This window comes from Myripristis murdjan, chromosome 5 (assembly GCF_902150065.1).
Source record: "Myripristis murdjan chromosome 5, fMyrMur1.1, whole genome shotgun sequence".
NCBI classification, from domain to species: Eukaryota; Metazoa; Chordata; class Actinopteri; order Holocentriformes; family Holocentridae; genus Myripristis; species Myripristis murdjan.
In genome coordinates, this window is record NC_043984.1 from 11809431 (window position 1) to 11823604 (window position 14174).

The 14174-nt window shown below is 37.8% G+C and overlaps 1 long non-coding RNA gene across 1 annotated transcript; it reads left to right on the forward strand.

Annotated features, from left to right (window-relative positions):
• The first annotated feature begins 1923 nt into the window (after positions 1-1923).
• Positions 1924-8547, forward strand: LOC115359808 (uncharacterized). The gene is made up of 5 exons (XR_003928283.1): positions 1924-2033; positions 4558-4603; positions 4792-4912; positions 7915-8011; positions 8313-8547. It is a non-coding gene; the product is annotated as an uncharacterized LOC115359808 (long non-coding RNA).
• The last annotated feature ends 5627 nt before the right edge of the window (positions 8548-14174 follow it).

The window sequence follows — 14174 nt, forward strand, 5'->3', positions numbered from 1 at the left end:
AACTTTTGAAATAAAGGATTATGCTTTATTTTTTCTTCTTTCAGCAGCTGACAGCATTTTAAAGGTATAATGACATGTCACAAATACATATCCACAAGGCATTAACAGCTTTTCTTCAAGGCAGCAATGAAAGCTGAGTCAAAGCTCAAGCAGTTGGTGACCTGAACCGAGGGAAGAGTCCATTGAGAACATACGGCCAGTGATTAACTCAGATTTTGTCAATGAGAGTTGTGGGCTTTAGTCCCTACCTAGCTGCTGCTGTAGTAGCCAAGCAGGGAATGCTTGGATATAAACAGGCTCACAGATGTTGGAGCCATATGCTTCATCTGACTGCAATGTGGCAGAGAAAATCCCACACAGGCTGAACATCCCATTCTGGTCACGTGGAGAGGAGGAGAAGTAGCTTCACTCCAGATTATCAATGGGATGGGATTACAAAGGTGAAGCTGCAAATGAAGAGACAGCAGGTGTGAGATAGCACTGGGTTTATGTGGGTTATGTATTTGTGATACTATGGTTGGGATGTTGTATTTTTGTGCATTCATGTGAATGATCCTCTTTGGAATCACAGTGCTCAGAGCATAGCCTTTTGGTGCTTGGATTTCCCCCTCCAAGTTAAAATGTAGGAAAGATAATACACATGATGATTATTGAATCTTTGTTTAATCACAATGTTAACAAAAACATTTGCTGTAAACTCTACACTGTGCCACAAAAATGTAAAACTTAAAATTTGCATGGTACACACCTGACACAAAACAATCTGCACGTTTATTTTAAAGCAATTTTATAGCATTTTCCGCTTGCATAAAACCCAAATACCGTGTTTTAGTGCATATCCTCCCCAAATGACTTTTATTATTTGACTTTTGCTGTGAACGATAGCCGATGTTGAAGCACTACGAAAAGAACAGGCTTTTAGTGATCCTGTGCAAAAACTAAATCAAACATTGCCCTTTTGCAAGGTCTCGACACGTTATTTCTTCAACATGTGGCAATTGAGATAAGCTTATCTCATAAATATATAAGCAGACATACTGAACTCATACAATATGGATGTATGAACTGAACTGTCTGTAGAATTTACTTCAGCATGTCTCAATGAAGCTTAGAGAGTCCAAGTGAATGGGACACAAATAAAAGTTACAGGTGTCCACTTCCACAAGTAGTTCAAAGCTCCTAGAGGGCTTACAGTGCCAGACGGATTACAGAGAGGGTAAGTCATGTTGTAAGTAAGTCAGAGCAAAAGCTTTTGGCCCAGCCATTCAGTTCAAGTGCAAATTAGGAAATGCAGTTTCACCGCGCATCACTTTCTTACTTGAAACCTTGCCTGAACATGTACTCACAAACCTTTCACTGCAGTCCCTTAGCCATTAGCAGCCATTAGAGGCTCACTGCTTGTTATATGTATTTCTGTTGTATGCTCACTTAAATCTCCTGTGATTTATATATTTGTAGAGGAAAGAAACAAAGGTATTCCCACAATTGTCTAGCTGGAAATTCCACATAACTTAATCACAACATTAACCGGGCTTGTCTTCGCCAAATGACTAGAAACAGATAGACCCGTCTTTGGTATCTGACATTGAACTGACATGTCATTTGTTGTCTAAATGCAGAACTGCTTGAAGTTAAAGAAAGTGTTTCATTAGTGGATAGTAGAGTTGTCTTTAGGTTTATTTAAGGTGAGAGGGTGAGAGGGAGATAATGCATCTGTCACTAAGACTCTGGGCAGCTGGACACCATTCCCCCGTGCTACAAAATCCACAAAATCTTTTACAGGATTTGTTTTTCCATTGCAGATGGCCCTTTGCACATGTTTTCTTCCCATTGGTCCGGGGTCCCAGGCTGAGAGTGGTACAGCTCTGTGGGCGACACTTATAAAGGTGCTCTGTGCCTGCTATGGGTTTCACCTGTGGTCAACAGACAGTGGAGGCAGGAAACTGCAGAAGACAGACTGAGGAGGATGAAGTTGAGGGGAGAAGCAGGTGTGCAGGAGGACTGTGTACTCCATGTCACTGTTGGGTGGACAGGTAGGAGTTCTGCAGAGATAGCCTTTTGTATTTATCCAGGTAGCTGCATATGATAATGACTAATATGTTAAATACATTTTATATTTTAATATAGTTTGCACTCATTGCATTTGTCTGCAGTGCATGCATTCAGGACTTTAACTGGCATGCTCGATGTTGTATATTAGCTTCTGATTTCAAAATAAGTAGCAAGCAAATTATGTTTGTGATGCATTTAAATGAGGGTTTGCACTGTGCATTGGATTTATTTGCAAAGAGTAATTATGCATTTGTTTTGCACATGTTTGCAATATCACCAGTAGTCAGGTTTATAAAGGTATTCAAATTAACTCTGATGTGAATAAGTATGCATTTATCTCTATGGCAATTTAAAAGTAGATAGATATTTCTACTTTAAGAAGCTATGCAGGTAAATGCATACTAATTTCTAGACTTGTAAGAGACAGAGATAATGAATAGGTAGACAGACGCTTCTTTTAAATTTGTTATAAACTTTAAACCAGATCATTAAAACCGCATTACAACCTACTACTATATACATTGCACATGAAGAGTTCATTTGCAAAAGCAGATATCTCCAAATGTATTCATTTCTGTACACCATGTTTTTTTTGGTTGTTGTTGTTGGTTCTTTGAAATAAAAAAATCATACTGGTAGGCTCATGCACAGGTGATGTTGGCTTTTGTGTTAAATTTTGGGGATTTTGGATTCAGAAAGTACCTTATGTGAAATGTTACCAAGAAGGGTTCCATCTTTTTATTTATTTATTTATTTGTTTATTTATTTATTTGTTTGTTTGTTTGTTTGTTTGGCATGGCATTTATCTGTTTTGCAAATGAACTCTTCATACAGTGCAGAGTTATATAGTATATGCTTAGAAATATATAGTGTATCTATCACATACTATAAGCATATATGAATTTGTGTGTTAGGGGTGACAAACATGTTTATGACCTTTTTTTTTCTCTAAGAAAAGTGTGAAGATTAAAGTTAAATTAGTTTTGAATGATTTCAAATGAACAGTCCTGGTTTCAGCACAAAGGCTGTTGTTGTCATTATGTGCTGTGTTGACTTATGCACTTCATACTTTTGTCTTTGATATTAAATAACTGAAACTTAACATTGTTGAACTCGTCCAAGTTTGCAGATAGCTATTTGTGGATCCTTTGATACTTTCCAAGATAGTTCATCTATTAACTTTATTATTGCCACTTTACTTTTACACAGAACCCTAACATTTATTCAAATTAAAAATAGCAAGCTTGTGCACTGTGTTAATGGACAGGGTTTCTGTTTGTGGGAACTGTAAGGATTTTACATGAGGCCAGGAAAAGTATCCTGTTAACATATTAATCATTTTCTTTGAGCCCTCTCCAGATCAAAAAAACAACAGCTGTATTTGTCACTCATTTACTTTTCAAGTTAGCATGTTAAATGTTTTTCTGCAGTATCTGACAGTAGTACTACGACTTGGCCAGTCACGAGAGTTATCGTAATCCACTGTATCGTTCTGAATGGATTACACACAGCAGACTGTAAGACAGTTTAAACAAGAGATGGCTTGTGGAAAGACAATGTACCATATACATTTTATTTTGAAAATATTTTAATGATGAACAAAAGAGGAAATTGTATTAATAATTTAAAAAAGCTGTTTTCAGTTTCATTCTAAGTCTGTAACTTTGCAATAATAACTTCACTAAGATTTTCCATGACAATTTTGAGCAAAATTGCAATGCAGTACTGCCAATATGATATCTGAAAAAAGAAAAATCACACAGTTTATTAGGTGTAAAATAATGAGTGAAGGTGGCTGTTTTGATATGAATGTAATTGCCCAATATGGTATATTGCTGTTCATAATTATTGTGAAGTGTCTGTCATATTTTTTGGCTTTAAAAATAAATCTCACTATATCAGAATCAAACTATAAGGTACATTGTAAATCAAAATGCATATATCACTTTTACCATAGTAATGAAGATTTTACATGTCAAAAATATTCCAGAATATGCATGTAGATTGAATATTTGCTGAATTCTTATGGTTAAGGTCCTTTATTGTTGCTGACAACTCAGTTAAACACCATATGTGTTTAGTTTGTAATGAATATGGTATTTAGACAGTACTTTCGCCGCACTACACTTGTCAATGCAATTGCTCTTGTAAATGCATAATTTCCTTTATCATCCCACATGTAGTATCTTTCAACAAATGTAAACCTGTGTCTATCTGAGTCACAATCAGCAGAGGGCAGTATGATACAAGCCTGGGAACAGGGCACAACAAAACACAGGTTTCTTGTATTCCCCAGTACAGAGCTCAGTTCTTAGATCACACACAGCAACCAAATAACATGTCATTCTTGCTTAAGTGAACACACAGTGTCTATATATACACTCAATATATTCAGGATATTTTATATAGAAATATCTAATGATTGTATACAGGAATATCTTATGTGGCCTATTTTTCATTTCTTACTTTTATCTATTTTTTTCAACTGCAAAATGGACTCTGAAGTGGAGAGGAAACCCACAAATAAAGCTATGCTGAGTTTATGAGAGCTGTAAGTGCAAAACTACTGTTTTCTAAATTAAATGCATAAAAGTTGTGAATAAAACTTATTTTGTATACTGTACACAGAGCCTGGGGTTACACAATTGTTGAGTCATGTTTAAAAAATCTATTATAATTTTGTCCCTATAGTGGTTCACATGTAGTAATTTATGTTTTCAAACTTTCCTCCTCCATGAGATGAACAGATCCAGTGTCACAGTGTCCCTGGCAGAGTCGGCATTGTCTCAGCTGTCAGTGTTTGATAATACCAGAGAAGAATATGTGATAATCAAATATGGTTGTCACACACATACTATGGGTATGTATGAAATTTAAAGGTAAAGTGAAAAACCATTACACAAATTACGGTGTGTATTCTGTATTCATTTATTCATTTTCCTGCCAATAATAATAAAAAAACCCCTCATGCCTTCAACTTCCCCTCATGCTGATATTCTTACTGGTATGTCTTTTAGATTACAGTGTTTAGTGTAATGTATGAATCAATATATTTTCATTAAAGTATTGAGTTGTTCCAGAGATTACTCACACTGTGCCGACCTACTTTTTTGTTTTGTTTTGTTTGTTTGTTTTTTATGGTTAGACAGTTATATGTTTTGTATTTAAAAATTGTATTATAATAATCTATTACAATTGGTAATTAACTCCATTGAGCCATCCACCCACTTTCTTCCTGCCTATCTGGGTCATGGTCATGGTAGCAACAGGTGGCAACAAATTCCCTTAATGACCTAATTAATTAATAGCTTAAAGGAATACAAATTAATTGAATGCATGACCTATATTTTACTCTTCACCACTGCAAAAGAATATGAAAACTCCACAGCACTCCCCACCCGTCACATTTTTTTTTCAGCTGTCAACTTAGGGACTAGCATACAATAACCTGACAAGGTATTTTCCATTTACCCTTCCCTGAGAGCATTAGGTCTCCACAGGAAATTCTGTGTGGTAAGACCTGAGTGTAAGTGAGGTGGAACAGCAAGGACTGTGACATTAATTCCCTGAGCTGTGCTGATGCAAGCTCCTGTTGGATCATGAACTATTTAAATCCAGTAGCCCCTGTTGGAACACTTCCTGAATGGAGCACATCCTCACACCCCACCTGTTTTCAAGGCACTGGGCTTCCAAAACCAATAGAAAACATTATAGGTCAATATCATAGTGACCCTGAGCCAGACATGGTCTAAATTGTCATAGTTTGTTCATATTTTATTGCAATTTTTTCATACATTGAGCAATTTATCTGAATACTACTTTATATGAATGTAGAGAGGATGACAAAGCAGGACAAAACAATGTAGAATATACTGAAAATATAAAACAATCTTCATCCAGACATGAAATGTGGCTCTATTCACCTCTGTGAGCACTCAGATATGGTTTGATGAAAACATGTCTCAGACCTGCTCATCTCACCTATTTGTCTCCCATTTATCAATACACAGCATGTGGTGTTTCTGTCCCTTGTGCCATAATCCAGGGCTAGCCTTCCTCTATAGGCCTTTTTCAGAGTTTCACTAAATGAGCACTGTAGAAGACATCAGGCTATGCCATCATTGATTGTTTTATTTATTTATTTATTTTTTCAATTTTTATTGCATAAAAGAATTGATTTGATATTGAGAACACTTTGGCAAATGGTGAGTGCCATTGCTTTTTTCCACCATTTTCAAAATTGCACTGACAGGCCTAAGGGGGCGCTGCAGTGTTTGTTTAATTGACTGAGAGTCACACATAATATTTTGGTAATTTTTGCCCTTTTTAGAACTCTAAAGAAGCCATCTACATTCACTCCATTTGTTTCACAGAAGGCGCCATACTGCTAGCTAACTCGCTGTGTACTGACCTACCAATTACCAATGTTCCAACTGATTAGGTTATTCCAAATTTTTATTTTTTGGAGTAACTATTCTTTTAAAGGAATTATATGTCACACTGCTTTGTTCTGGGATTTTATAAAAACTGATTGGCGTGTTCACTTGTTACTTATTGGCCCAGTGGGTTCCTGTATCATTTGTTGGGGGAGGGTGACATGTTTACTTGTTGTTAGTGCACTGGCATCTTGTAGAATGGACTAGATGCACCTGCTGGGTATGCACATGGGTGCTGCTACCCAATTTGGATCCCTGTCTGACTTGGACCAACCTAACCAACCTTTACTCTAACCTTAACCACTCAACCTAACCACTGTCCAGACATGGCTCAATTTGGGAAAGGATCCATATTTGGTGGCCACAATGGATATGCTCATCCAGCGGATGCTTTTAGTATTTCCTTGGAAGATGATGGGAAAGATGGGTGCGCCATGCAACAAATGTTTTGAGCCACTAGAGCAAGCATATTAGTTGTTCTGGCAAGAATTTGCTCCGGTGTCAACGACTTCCTACCATTACAAACTTACCATTACCAATAACATGGGTCTTCAAACATGGTGATGGCATCAATTTACTTGCCTCCTGCCCCATGCCAATACAGCACAGAGATAGCACTTATCATTACTCCAAGATATGTGCACGAAAGAGCTTTCTCAATGCTAACAGCATGTGTTGTTGGACATGTCTCTTGTGGTTTTGAAAGTACATATCAAGTCTTGTTTTGTTTTAATTGTTCCAGTGCCGAAAGTTGATTAGAAAAGACGTTGGCTGTTTCTTGAGTCCTTGTCAAAGGTTTCAGGTACCTGTCCCTCTGTTCTGATGGTCTTTGTATAAAGTATAAGGTTTTTACCCCCCTTCAAAAACTCAGAGGTGGTGACTGTGTCAAAAATAAAATGAAGAAATCCAATTTCTGACAACCAAACAGCATGTCCAAGATTGTCAAAATGTCCAAGACTGACAACACAGAGAGAAACACAAGTAGCAGGTATGCCCCTATGCAAAGAAAGACTGTTTTCTTTTGGGCAGTCCTTGATAGCATTGCATCCTTCTGGTGTGACCTTTGCTTTACTGTTTCTTTTGTAACGTTGTCTACAAATTGGAAACAGTAAAAGTGCAAACTGAAATGTTCCATCTTTGAAGGAACCAGCAACACTAAAGCCACGAGAGTTCAGAGATCTTGAAAGGTAGCTTCCAGTTTTGTTGTAACGCAAAACATTAACCAGTGGTACACCAGTTAAATTCCTCAGACAGATCCCATTTGTAGCATAGCTCATTTGAGCCATATCTTCCATAACTGTTGTCTCCAAGATGCAGTCATGTATTGATTGTGCACCTTAACCATTAATGTCTAAATTTGTCACTTTTTACTCAGAATTTGCAACGTTGCTATTGGTTATGGATGTATTATTCTTTCATTTGCCAGAGCCAGAATACTGGGGCCATACAATGAAGAGAGAACCTGTGTGGAACTGTCCTTTGAAACTGGGTGTCCTTTTAGTCCCAAAAGCCTAATCTATCCGGTAAGGACTATTCACTGAGAGTAGCCTACTTTTGTCTTCAGATATTAGGGGAATGTTGCTGTATCATAATGTTGTCAATGTCATGTTTTATTCTGTGCTTATATTGGCTTCAGAGAGACTTGGTAGCCAATTGGGTTTCCTCAGAATAATGCAAACTATTGTCTGAGGGTGTTTCTAGATCCCTTTCCAAAGATTTCTGGCACCCAAAACACCTACTCTTGTTGGGTTTTAGATAATATGGGTGTAAGTGTGTATTCCACAATGTGCCCACTTGTAAAAGTCCACTTTTTTGACCCCACAGCACAAACTGGAACTGAGGTGTCTGGGGACAGTCTCATGAAGCAAGATGCATCTGTTAGTGAACTGACTTTGGGTGTCATCCCAGGTTTTCAGTCTCAGGTCAGTGGTTCAAGCAGAGTATATTGCCATGGTAACTTAGACTGAACACCCAAACTGCTTCAAACATACCAAAACCTGGCACCACAGCTGGCAACTCTTTGTGAAAATCTTCACTCCCAGAAGATCCCATGTAGTTGAGTACACAGATATTAAATGTTCTTTGCAGGGCAATCATTTATTAAAGACTGTAAGAATCCCTTTCTGTTCTGTGTTGGTGTGTTTTATCAGAGGTATAAATTTTCTGTGCCTTGCGTTGGTAATGTGACTAGTCAAAACCATACCATCATTGTACTGCAGACTATGCATTGTGATTCTTGCTGTTGGCAGATAACCCTCTGTCAACGAGGAACAAGTCAAGAGTTAGCGACATCATAAGACTAGGAAAATCAAATGTAGGTGCTACATGATTAGTAAAATGGAGATAATATTGTTCTATTAAGATCAACATGTTTATCCAAATTACCAGGTTGGTATGCCCAAATGAATATGCTCTTGAAATCTAAGGAGATAAGACAGTGAGGCATACCAAAACCCAAGTCACATTGATCTCATTTCTCTCATCAAATAAAGTCTTTTTGAACATCACTCACTACAAAGTCAAACTCAAACATTTCAAAATGCTCCAGTGACACCTTAGAAGGCAGATCTTCACGCTGTAGTTCTATGGTATTAGCAAAGGGGCCCAGTGTTTTTTGCACTGTTACCTCACAGAAAGAAGTTCCTAGGTTTGAATCTCAGCCCATGTTCTCCCCATGTTTCTGTGGGTTTCCTTCGGATACTCTGGTTTCATCCCGCACACCAAAGACATGCAGGTCAGGCGAACTGAGGACTCTAAATTGCCCATAGGTGTGACTGTGGTTGTGCCTAAGTAGGTTCTGTGATGGACTGGTGGCAAATCCAGAATGTTTCCTTACCTTATCTACCACCCTGTGCATGCTGGAATAGACTCCAAGCCCTCATGTCCCTGAACAGGGATAAGTGAGTATGGAAAATGACTGGCTGGTAGAAAAGTTGTTGTTGTTTGTCTGAGGTTCTTTCACTAGCCTTTTTCTCACTGCGCTACAGTGGTGGTAATGTGTTGGCATGCCAATTTAGGCTTTCTTTCATTTTAATATGTATCCTATGGCCAGAGCTGATCTCCACAGTACCCGTCAGTACTTGTGCAGTCAGTACCACAGTCAATACCTGACATCAGTGGTATTTTTGCACTGCAGTAAACAGTGGCTGTAAGATATGGACACTGACTCAGGACACAGTTTAAAGGTTCTTCAGGTTGATACATAGGTGGTCTAAGCTTTCATTGTCCTCACTATATAGTAGAGTCTTCATAAGAGAACATGGCATCATTTGATACCGTGTGGAAATTTATGTCCATTGATGTACTGCTGTTGTTGTCATCAACTACAATGTCAGGTCAAACTTTTTGACATAAAAGAGATACTGTATGAAGCTAAACAATAAGTCTAGTGCCCTCTGCTGACTAAACTGTGAATAGCCACGGCTTCAGTCACTATCATTTCCATTTCTCTCTGTGCTGGTTAACTTAGAACAGGGGTGTCAAACTGGTGCCATGGAGGGCTGAGAGGCTGCAGGTTTTCATTCCAACTGAAAACTCCACCAGGTGATTTCACTGATTAGTTCCTTCTCTCTGCTTGGAGGTGGAGTAATCAGTGAAATCACCTGGTGGAGTTTTCGGTTGGAATGAAAACCTGCAGCCTCTCGGCCCTCCATGGCACCAGTTTGACACCCCTGACTTAGAACCTTGATCAGGATACTGATTTGATTTGATTTTGCTAACAATTCAATTCATATGAGTGGCTGTCAAGATGTGATAAATATGTTACCATTTTAGAATGCCTAGAATCAAAAGAGGATACCAAGGGCTGAGGATCTCCTTAACATTCAATGTTAAGATGTATTCTGTTACAAGATACCTTGAATACAAAGCCCGTCAAGCAATTATTCATGATTAATCAACACTTTTTAGTGGTTTGATAATTCTTGGGGATTAACACGTCAAGGTATGAGTAACACAATCACAGTAAAACAGGAGTCAGTTTAATTGGATTTATTCCCTGTAGTAAATCTGAATTAGTGACAGCCCACTCACGTTACTTAAACAGTGCCACCATGTGGCGAGTAATGGAAAGTCAGTGGACTGCTGATTTGTCTGAAAATAATGACAGTATATATTGGCAAATATGGCACTAATTCCTTTGCAGAGGTTTTATGAACTACGACTACTACTACAACAACTACTACTACTACTACTGCTACTACTACTACTACCAATACTACTTCTACTACTACTACTTCTACTACTACTACTACTACTAATAATAATAATAATAATAATAATAATTATCTTGATTTTGCTAACCAAAATGACAGAACATTTATTTTAAGAAAATATTTTTTGGGAACCCAGGGCTTTTTAAAAAAAAAAAAAAAAAAAAAAAAAAATTCTTAAAACTGTGTGATTATCCACACTACAGATTTTTTTCAGCAGCACCTTGTTACACATTTGCTAAATTTATAGGCTGGGATCTTCCCAATTTGAGTGGATCTGGTTTCTGTCAGCCACTACCAAGCGCCAATGCTCACCGACCCAAGTGAAGTAGCTCTATAAGTCTGACAGAGATTATTTTTTTCTGATTTTTGAATGGCTGTATTCAGATGACATTTATATCAAAGTATTTTTTTTTGCATAATTGAACAGCAATAAATATTTTTGACAAGTAGTAAACAGTTAGTTGACAGTTGGCTATACTGAGCTCAAATTATGGTGCATGGCTTATTGGTTGTCATGAGATACAGTAGTCTCACGCTCTGATGGAGATGTGAATCATGATTATGTTATGAATCACCACAGTGATACATTGTGATAGTGACTGACAAAATAAATCACAACATCAACAGTATGACTGCATTTGGGATATGGTAACATTATTGAGTCTGATTATTGGTTTGCCTCTTACTGTTTCTGTTTAGTTATTTGCATAATATTTATTTACTGCCTACTGTTTTGCTTTTGACTGATATAAACAACCTCTTTCCACACAATGCTTTAGGTTTACAGGTGGCTCTCGTAATAGTTGTGATTACAGCAGACATTACTTAGTCCTTTTATTAAAGTGGTAGACCAGACATTGCGAGATGCAAATTCAATATGGCATGTGGAATAATGCTAAAAACAGTGGCCAACTCACTCTATACCTCAGACGTTTGTGTTTGCAATAACATGGAGAATACAGGATTAAATAAAAACACAATCTCTTTCCAAAGATCAAGCTCAGTTAAAGGCTCTGGGGTATTAGCTTGTCAGTGCATGCTGCAATTTCTGTTAGGGATTTGTGTAACCAGAGACATGAAACTACAATTACATTTAATATTATCTTGCATTTCTTTGTGTTTAATATACAGCTTCATCTGTCCAGACAAGACTAGTGAATCAAATGATCTCTTTTTATCTGATCTGTTAGCTCTAAGTTGTGGTACAGCAAAATGTAGTGTATGCTAATAAACATCTTAATATTCCCATTTTCGCAAGGGTGGAGTGAATTATTAGTATGAATTCAGGCCCATTAAATTTTCAACATTCTCTGACCTTAATTCCTTGAATTGCAGAGTTCACATCAGGGATGCAGGATATTGTTCTGCAGCAAGGCAGCTCTGATGTAACACATAGAGATATATCAGGTAACTGGGTCTGTCGTAATGGGATCATCCTGTGGATTTAAAAGTTATTTGCAGTGCCCTGTACATTCGTGTAAGAGTACTATCCAGCCAACATTACAGACGCATTTTCAAGTACGCCTTTGTATGTATGACTGGGCTTGGCTTTTTTGTCCATATTTTTTTGATTTTCACATGACAAAAACAGATCATATAGTTAATTGAGTAGTGAGGCCTGCTGAATGCATAGTGGCATAATGGAGGCTTAGTTGAATTACAAGTTAATAATATATTCTTTTCCTACCCTTTCAAAAGCTGGATAGTTATAGGATATATCATGGACTGACCAAAGAACAATCTTAACATTACCCTATGAAATATGTTAATTATGACTTGACATCTTTATAGTAATAACTTTGTCCTGTGTGAGACACTTATGGACCGTAGGACGACCTCAGTGGGAGGACTCACTCTAAAGTCAACTATAGTTCAGACTGTGTTTGTGCATACAGGATTGTACCAGATCTCTGAGCAAGCTTTGTGTTTAGTGCAGAGTGGTAAATTGAATAATTGAGCTCTCTGCTTAGGGACTTAACTTGACTTAATCAACAGCAAGTGTCACAGTGCTTCTACAGGCTCCCTTTTAAACTTGACAAGCTCCCTGTTAAGGCATTTTCCCAATACAACGCCACAAACTATTTAAGAGATGGCACGGCAGGAATCAGTAACAGCTTATGTTATTATTGCATGTAGCTGCTTGTGCACTGATTCAAGGAGCCCATTTAATATGGTTGTTTGTTGTTGTTGTACCTGAGGACCACTGAGGGAGAGGGAGAGTGTGAGAGTGATATTTTCCCAGGGTTGTCCTGTCATGACACCGTAAGGGACACATCTGAGTGATACGTTAACCCTCTCCAGAGGATTTGTGGGATTGTGAGTGGAGTGACGGATTAGGGTTTTAGTGGTGCACAGCAATCAGTGGGTCTGTGGGTCAGTGTGTCAGTATATCAGTGAGTCACTAGGTTATTATTTTTTCCAGAGTAGGCCAGCAATCTCCTTTCCATTAGCATAGCCAATGCATTCACTTCCTGTGGTTACAGAGTACTCACCTGCTCATACAGCCCAATCCTGCCTTGCTCTTGAACTGTCACACGTGCAGCCACACACTTGGAGTCTTTGCTCCATAATCTTCACCTAACATAGATAAACAAGGCCTTGTTTCTGTGATGTTGCATATGGTGAGCAGTGAAAATGCCAGCATAGTGGCATTTCCAATACCTCTTGTATTTTGGTGACTCACTGTGAGCTTGCTTGTGCCTGGAAAGAGATGCAGAGTAGGGGGTGTGTCATGAGCAATGAATGATTGATTGATTGATGATTGATGATTGATCAGTGTCATGAATTACAGTTATTGTGCTTTTGCATCACCTGCCTACTCAGACCACCTTAAAAGCACATGGCAAGTGCCAAGAGTTACAAACAGTTATACTGTTTTATATCTGATAATAATATCCACATCATGCCACAGGATATTTTTGCATTTAGGTATGGTTATAATTAACATAATGATGATGTTGGCAACTTGGACCACCATACCTGGTACCCCAGTGACTCATTATGAAAAATAATATGTCAGAGTGTAGAGAATCTGTCCATATTCCAAAGCTAAAATGATTCAAATCTATATCAGGAATATGCATAAATATTTTTGCATAACCTACAAGCATTGCCAGTTCAGCAGATACTGATGTTAATGAGTTGCATTGTGGATGTCGTAACACGGTCATTGGCTCTTCAGGATCAGTGTTGGCTGAACTAGTGGAGTTGGCAAATCAAGTCAAGGGTTTTGGCAATTGATTAGGAAATTCACTTCGATGTTTTTTCTAATGTTGAAGAATGGTTTGTATTTGAATACCTACAATTTCATACTGCAGTAAATCTTCACACTAAAACTGTTGCAGAATATTTCTGACTATTGTGTCCAAGTTTAAATCTTAATGTTATTGGTATTGTATAAAAATTGCAGCATAACAGTATTTATACAGTAGCAGTGTACATTGTGCACTGTGTAATGATTTGTGATAAAGTG